We start from the raw sequence: 8430 nt of genomic DNA on the forward strand, positions 1-8430 counted from the left end.
CTCTCTTCCAGGGCTTTGGCCTCCTCAGCCTCCACTTCTGCCAACATGGTGGCAAACCTTTTGCTCCAGCTTTGATTTGTTGCAATTAATTAAATAATAGTAAAAAAAAAAGAAAAAAAAAGCTGGATCACATTTTCGACAGTCGTGCACGCTGAGCTAAAACTAATCCGTCTTTTCCGGAGGAAGTTTTTAGACTGACCTCCAAAGATTGGAATATAAGGAGCAGCAAAGCTGCCAAAATTGTTTCTGTTCCCATTGATTTTATAGCCGGAGGTTTTTGTAGCTCTGAATTAAAACCTTCAGCGTTTTTCACTCCTTTTCCTGTTTCCACTGGCATTTATTTCACTTATAACATGAGAAAATGTCTGGATATAAGTGAAATAATGTGCCAAGAACCAGTATTTGTCTTTAATTAAATACGTATTGCTCCAAATATTCTAATATTTATGTAATATATCAGTATTTAAATGAATATTTATTTAAATAAGTAATTTATTTATTAATGAAAAAGAAATACAGGCTAAAATATTTTGCTGTAAAGTTACTTGCAAATTCTGAAGGCACGTCAAATAAAGAAATAAATAAGTATATCTCAATTAATATAAAAACATAGAAAGTAGAAAATACACTGGAACAACTGGAATGTTAAGAAAAAGTCAATATATATAAATACTCAATTCTGGATATTTAAATCAGAAATATTTCTTACGAATATGTAGAAACAATAAATAAATATTCTGAAAATAATACATTATATTTATTTAATATGATTTATATTCTATTTAAATACATATATTCATACGTATGTATTATTTATAATATTTGTTATTCATACATAACTAAATGGTCACACAGTCATAGTTTTATTGAAACATTCAGTAAAATCTGCGGTAAAATGAGTCTCTTCCTGGGCAAGTTGAGTCAGGAACATGTTTTTGTTTGGTTTTAATGTTTGTTCCCTTCCTGTTCCCCTCCCGTTCCCCTCCGGTTCCCTTTTGCTCCTCGTCTCCTGAATTACCCGACGTTCTGATTTCCCTCCACAGGCAGCTGCTGCTGCTGATGCAGCTCTCCCTCCCTACTTGTCTGTCACTGTCTGAGTTTTTATGCGGTTTTCTCCTCCCACCGTCTCCCAGAAAACCAGAGGAAAGCAGGCAGGATGAAGGATGCAGAGGAGGAAATGTTAAACTCAGTCGGAGGCGGCCGTCACTTTGCAGATTATTAACCCCAGCTCAGGTTTACATCCACCATCTAAAGTACGGCACTTCATTCACTAATCTCTCGCTCTTTCTCTTCTTCTGAACATGCAGTTCAAAGAGCCGCCCGCTCCTCCCTTCCTGTTCCCACATTAATTAAATCTGCATGTAATTACTTTCGTCAAGAAGGGGAATCTGAGACGAGCGGGGAAATTGGTCAAGGCCTCGCTATCTTTGAAGTGAAATTACTTGAGCAAACTAGACTGTAACAGAACATAAAGATGTTTCTGTCGCTTTATCATCTGACAGGCCGAGCTGGAAGAGGGCAGAAAATGTTTACTGTCTCTTTAAGAAAAAACACCTGCATGCTTTTTCACATTTTTTTGCAACATGTCTTAAAATCTCAGTTTTCAATGTATTTTAGGGATGCACCAATATCTAAATTTGAGCTGATAGCTGATATTAATATTGCTTTCAAGGCCGAAAACTGACATTTACCGATATTATATGTACATATTTATCGCTACGTTTTGACACATTTGACAATTTCATAAGAGCAGTGGCTCATTTAAATAAGAAACACAATTAAAAATTACATGTTTGTTCACATGATAAGTCATTAAAAACACTCAATGCCGTCATACTCCTATCACTTCCTGTCGTCTTGTCGTTTCTGCCAGTGGTAACATCCGGTTGTTGATTATGTGAGTCCTGTGATGCAAAACAGTTTTTCCATTTCACTAATTTCAATACACTGAAAAACTTTTCATCAAAAAATGTTTTTGTTTGTTTTTTTTACATTTGCCGTGTTTCCGCGAAGCAAATTTATTCTCGTAATTTCAGTTTGTGCAATTCTTTGTCACCTGGCAGCTTATTAGTCTCTAAATTGGCCGAACATATGAGTGAGTTTAGGTTTGTGCGTCTCTTGTTTCTGTCAATGTTTTTTAATGTGAATCGAAATAAGTTTCTCAAAATAAAAAATAAATTCTGACCTTCCCAGCCTCTGGTAGGGTCTGTGCCTTACCAGGGGAACAAAACCTCCATTTTCTGTCTCCATTTTTCTGAGATGTGAGGCTCACGCAGGTCAAGGAAATTAATGAATTAATATTCCTTATGAGAATCCATCTGGACGGGGAATCGCTCGTACACTCGAGTGTCTCTTAAAACTCCAGATGTTGTCTAATTAAAATGTTTCTATTTCATCGTTTTGCACCCATAGTTTCAACGCCTCATTAAAAATGGCGGACGCCTCCGTTGTTTGTCCATTTTTCCCACCGCAGGCTTGTCAAGGCGTCTTCTCTTCCTCCACACTAACCTGCCGACATCCACTTCACTCCGTCGTTTTCCTCCTGCCTCCCTCTCTGTGGGGGGGCAGAAAATGAGCGATCCTCCAGCAGAGAAGATGAATTTATTCCTGCACTTAGTTTAATGGAACAGCTGATAATCGCTATGTTTGTTTGCTCTGCGAAATTATTTCAAAATCTCCCCATTTCTTCCTCTCATCCTCCCTGCTGCTCTGTCGTTCTGCAAACTTCCTCCAGCATATTTTATTATTATTATTATCATTGAAAACAGACGCTTAACTAATGTATTGAATAATCTGTTTTATCTGAATTTATTTTGCAGGTAATGAAATTAAATCGAAAAGGAAAATATTGTAGAAGAAAGTCCTGGCCTTCACATGACGACCATTTATGTCTGTGCAGATAGTTTCTGTATTTAATCGGTGCACTGGCTCCGTCTGTTCATTACGAGTCTCTCCTGCAGAGCCGATATCTGGGCCCCAGGAAATGCATTTCAGATAAGATTTAAAAAGGCAGGTGATCCATTTTTATGAGCAGCTTTTTCCCGCCTGTGTTGGAGCAACAAGATGGGAGGACGGAGAGATGAGCTGATCAGAGAAATCTGCAAAGTAGGGCAAAGATTTTCTCAAAAGTTTATCCATTCCCCTTTACTTTGCTCCCCATAAAAAAAAATATCACTATGAATATTGTGATTTTTGAGGGTTTCAGATGTTTATCAACAGACTTGATACTTGTTCCAGAAAACTAACACTTAGAACACGGCGGTGGCAGCATCATGCAAGGGAGATGCATTTCCTAGATGTGTTTCGATTAGTTTTAGACGTCAGTCTGTAGAAAACAAAAACATATCTTGAATTAGAATTGGAGCATACAAGTTTTTACAATTTTGAAATTTTTCTGAGTTTGAAAAGTTGAAAAATCTTTACTTTTGAATTTCTAAAATTAATCTAAAAATTCAGAGTTATTTTTGTACAGTTTTACGAGTTTTGGAGTTCAAAGTATTTCCAAGTTTCTTTTTTGTGATTTGTGGAATTAATCTCAAAATATTTTAGTTTTTTTCTCATAAATTTACAGCTTTTCTAGTTCAGAGAATATCTTTGTTTTTTGAAAATATGTGAGAGTATTCTCAGAATTTCAGAGTTTTTTCTAGAAATTTAAAATGTTTTGAGTTTGGAAAAGTTTATTCTTGAAAACATTTATTTGAAAATAAGAACTTTAAAAAAAAATTTTATTTTTTTGAAAATTCCAATTTCAAGAAAAAAGTGATAAATCAACACAAGAAAACTCGTAAATGTTTTGATCAATTTCACATATTTTCAAGAAAAAAAAAATTCTGAGCTGAGAAAAATCAAAAAACCTTTGGAGCTCAGAAGTTTTTTCTTCAAAATATGTGAAATTGGCTGTAATTTTTCTTTGCCATATGACTTTTCAACGTTAAAGTATTTTCTTGGTTGAAATTTTCTGACTTTTTTATGGAAATGTTTTCTTCCTTCTTGCCAGTAAATGGATCTCTGGATGCGGCCAGATTCCCCGTCAGTGTTTTTGTTTTCCTGCTGTCGGACGGCCGTCGGCTGCAGACGGAACATGCGCCGCTTTTTGTCGCGGCCGCTCAGCCCTGCTGTCCGTCAGCGCCGGGCCCGACGGAACCGAGCCCGACGGAACCGAGCCACGGATCGCTGCCTGGAAGACGGAGCAGACGAGGGACTGAGAGCGGCTCACGTCTTCCTCACCGTAGGATGAGTCATCCTCGGCACTGCGCTGTGAATGAAGCGGGACGGGGAGGGGACGCCTGCAGGGAGGAGGAGAAGAGTTTCTGTCAATGAGAGAGGGAGGAGGAATGGAGGGATGATGATGTCAGAGGGAGAGATGAGTGGATGTGATGAGGAAACAGCTGGTGGAGGAGAACAATTCAACCAATCAGATCCAAACAGGGAGGAGGAAAGGAAAGAAGGAAGAGAATTAGGACACAATGAGGGTCAGAACAGAGGTAAGGAAGGAAGGGAGCGAGGAGAGAATTAGGATACAATGAAGGAAGAAAAAACAAGGAAAGGACCACAAAAATAAAAAACAGAGTGAAGGAAGGAAAGACAAAGAAGAGAATTAGGACACAAGGAAGGAAGGAGGAAAATCAAGGAAAGAAGGACACAGAAAAGGGAGAGAACAGAGGAAATGAAGAAAAGGAGGAAGGATACAGAGGAGGGACAAAATGAAGGAAGGGAAATAAGGATGGAAGGAAAAACAATTAGGACACAAATTCCTTACCTTCTTTCCAGAGGTAAGGAAGGTAGGACACAAAGAAGGAAAGGGACAAAACAAAAGGAGGGAGTAAGGATGCAAAGGGAGGAATGAGGGAAGGAAGAGAATTAGGACACAATAAGGATGAGAACTGAGGTAAGAAATAAAGGATGGAGAGAAGGAAACAGTCAAAAAGAAGGATGCAAGGAACAGATGAAGTTAGGACACAGTGAAGGAGAGAACAAGAGGAAGGAAGGAGTTGGGACACCATGGAGGCGAGGACAGAAGGAAGGAAGAGAGGTAGGACACAGAGCTATAAATTCGTAACAAATTTCTAAAAAGTTGTGGAAATTTCAGATTTCCAAAAGTCAAAAAGGTCAAAGTTTTTTTTCTTCAAAATTTTCACTTTCCAAACTCAGAAATTTTCACCTTTTTCTAGAAAATATGAGATTAATTTATAACTATCTGAGTTTATTTTGGCTGATTTTCCTGTTTTCTGTCTGCAGCGGCTGTAATATACCATCTTATCTTTAAAGCTGTCTGTGCGTTTAGAGGTCAAAGATCAGCATCACAGGGTTACATCCTCCGCTCTGATTGGTCAGTTCCTGGGTTTTCCCTTCCTTCATCCTTTACATGACGGAGAGGAAACGTCCCTTTGATGCTCGTCTTTTCCTGCCACCTCAGGAAAAGACGAGTTAGACGGATGTACACTTCACCTCCGCTGTGAAGGTCGGAGGAGGCGTGGCGCGTGATCCTCCGTCATTTAAGGCAGAGCTGCTCATCCACGACCTCTGCAGAGGTCACCGCCGCAGTCCCAGAAGCCCCCAGGCCTCTGAAGGAGCATCGATCACCACCAGCCTCTGTTCTCACACCCAGATGCTGTGAGGACAGGATGCACAGGATGCGGCCACCGCTTTTATCAAGGTACTGCTGTTCCCACAAACGATGATCTCAGTAAAAACTCATCATTTTGTTTGAATTCTTCTTCTTTTTCTTTTTGTTTTTCTGAGCTGTAGGAAAAATCCGGGTATCTTTAGTTGTTTCCATTGACCATAAAATTGCACAATTTAATTTTTCAAAAATAAAATTGCTTAACCCAAACATGGCAATTTGTGGGGAGGAGGAATCCGGGTATTTGTTTCTCAGATAAAAAGTTTTGGAAGTTGGTTTTCAAGAAGATTACAGGAAACAGATGGAGGATAAAAGTGCTGGGTGTTTTTAAATAACTTGTGAAATGAACACAATTATTACATGTGATTTTAATTGTGTTTCTCATTTAAATGGAAACAAACAAGTTGCAAAATTGTATTATTATTTTTTAATATTTGCGAAATATAGTTTAAAAAGTTTTACTTGTATTGGAAACAACTACAAATTCAAGAGAAACACAGTTGGATGTCATCAGCATAGATAAGACAGGAAACATGATGACAGGGCAGAATAATGTGAAATGAAAACTACAGTGGGCCTAGGACTGAGCCTTGCGGAACAACACAATACATTTTCACCCCTAAAAGTGCCACAGTTGGAGGAGAACTTAAAGTTCAGCCAATTGGACGAAAATAAAGTTAAAATCCCCATGTTCCTTAAACGCCACACATCCCAGGAAGCTGTTTTTCACAGCGGAGGCTAAAGGTTTCTGCAGGCGCGAGGTTAAAAACATCAAGTCCAAACCAAACACAGATGCTGCCGTGTAGATTGCAGGATTTGTGCCTCCCAGCTCAGCGTTACATAGAGCTGCACACATTCCTTTAGCTCAACCCAGCAGAAGCTGAAGCCATCTTCTGGCGATAACAGCTAATATGCTTATGCTAATTTATATTTTACTTTCTAGCCTTTGCACACAAAAATAGCAATGAAGTCCAAACGGGCTGCAAGTTTAGACCAATTAATGATAATCAGAATAAAAGCAGCTGCTGTTCAATGAATTGAGCTGATTTTCTTTCTGTAAAACAACAGAAATATATGATAAATTAATCCTTTAATCTGAATGAACTTAAATAAACTCAACGATAATGTTTTAAGGACTAAATTGGACTCTGATTTCTGTGACATAAACAGAGCAGATGCTAATTTTTGTCTGAGCTTTTGCTACATCTGAGTAGCAAAAGCAAACAATAAAACCTGTTAATGAAGAACTGATCCATTATTTTATTTTTAATTGTTTTTATATTCTGAATGTAATATTTTTTTAATCATGATTAATTTCTTCTCTCGTAGGTTTAGAAGGCCGACTTTGTAACTGTCTTTATGTGACTCTGAGGGTCCTGGTCCGAATCCATTACCAGATGTCAGAATTTTCTAGGGTTAAAAACTGAAAAAAAATGAAGGAATATTTGTTTGAACTACAAAAAGGCTTTTATTAGGAAATCACTAGTATTTCTGATATTAGCCATTTAAAAGCAGCTGTGAAAACCAGAGTTCCACTTGTACTGGACTAATTAGGTTAATTTATTGTGTGGTTTAAATGGTAAAGGTTAAACAATGGCTGAATGAGATCGCTGACTGCACACACAGAGGAGACCTGCAGCGATAAACAATTGGCTTCCTGTCTGGATGCTGCGGACACTGTAAAAATCACCGTCTGACTTAAAACTGCAGCTTTATTCCGCTCACGTTTTAATGTTCGGCCGCCGCTCAGGGTTCACAGAGGAACATCCTCATTCATGAAGGCTAATCCTATTTATTAAATCCCTACATACAGTATGAAACAAACTTATTAGCATGCATAGGGGGGATACATTTTAAAACAGAACATTATGCACTTTAATACCATTAAAGGTTGGAAATTAATGATTTACATCATCTATAAATAAATAAAATATCACAAATGATAAGAATAAGCGGCACTCAAGAGAGCTTTATGTTCAAGTGGGACAAAACCAAAGTTTATTTGTGTGCAACAAAAAAATGGAATAAAAATCTTCCCTTCCAGCCCATTTTCAGCTGCAGAATAATCATAAAAAAGCAGCTTTGAAAGCTCCCGTCCCTCTTTTCTCTTGTGTGGATCATGGCAGACTAATCTCAATCTGTTTCGCTGTGATATCACACAACGGCTCCACGGCCCGGCCGGCGCCAGCCTGCTTGGCTCGCCGCTCTGCCAGCCGGCATCGGCGCACAAAACGCCGCTCTATCGAGGCCGTCCTTTGGCGGCGTCCAAACGCTCCAGTCTGCAGTGACTAAAGTGTGTCTAAGCCTCCACTTCTGCTTGTCATCTCCATTTCCAAGAGCATCGCTTTGACATTTCCCACAAACTTTGCTGCTTTCGCTGGAGAAACCAGCGCAGGAATTGATATAAATCTGAAAAGAAGTCAAATATTTTCTATCAAATATTGGGTTTTTTCTTTTTATAATAAATTTCAATAAAAATTCGCATTTAATCTTAATTTTTTCTTTAACTAAAAAATTTACACACCCTAAAAAGTATTTTTGTTTTGGGAGAAAAATACTTTTAGAAGTATTTTAAAAATAAAAAAGTATTTCTTTTTTTTAAAAAGAAAAAAAAAATTATTTGTATACATTTCTTTCTAAAATAATTTATAAAGAAATTTGTGACTGTTTATAAGTTTCTTCATAAAAATTAAATTTTGTACTAAAAGAAAATCAATTCTATTTAATTTGGTTAATGGAATAATTTTTTTTATTTTATTTTATTAGATTTTTTTAAAGTTCATTTTTATTGCTAGTAAAAAAAAACA

The 8430-nt window shown here is 37.6% G+C and overlaps 1 long non-coding RNA gene across 1 annotated transcript; it reads left to right on the forward strand.

Annotated features, from left to right (window-relative positions):
* The first annotated feature begins 3900 nt into the window (after positions 1–3900).
* LOC129355663 (uncharacterized) lies at positions 3901–5650 on the forward strand. Its single transcript, XR_008605298.1, has 3 exons — positions 3901–5032; positions 5239–5329; positions 5417–5650. It is a non-coding gene; the product is annotated as an uncharacterized LOC129355663 (long non-coding RNA).
* The last annotated feature ends 2780 nt before the right edge of the window (positions 5651–8430 follow it).

The sequence above is a fragment of the Poeciliopsis prolifica genome, unplaced genomic scaffold (genome assembly GCF_027474105.1).
Source record: "Poeciliopsis prolifica strain line A6 unplaced genomic scaffold, Auburn_PproV2 SCAFFOLD140, whole genome shotgun sequence".
In the NCBI taxonomy this organism is placed as follows: domain Eukaryota; kingdom Metazoa; phylum Chordata; class Actinopteri; order Cyprinodontiformes; family Poeciliidae; genus Poeciliopsis; species Poeciliopsis prolifica.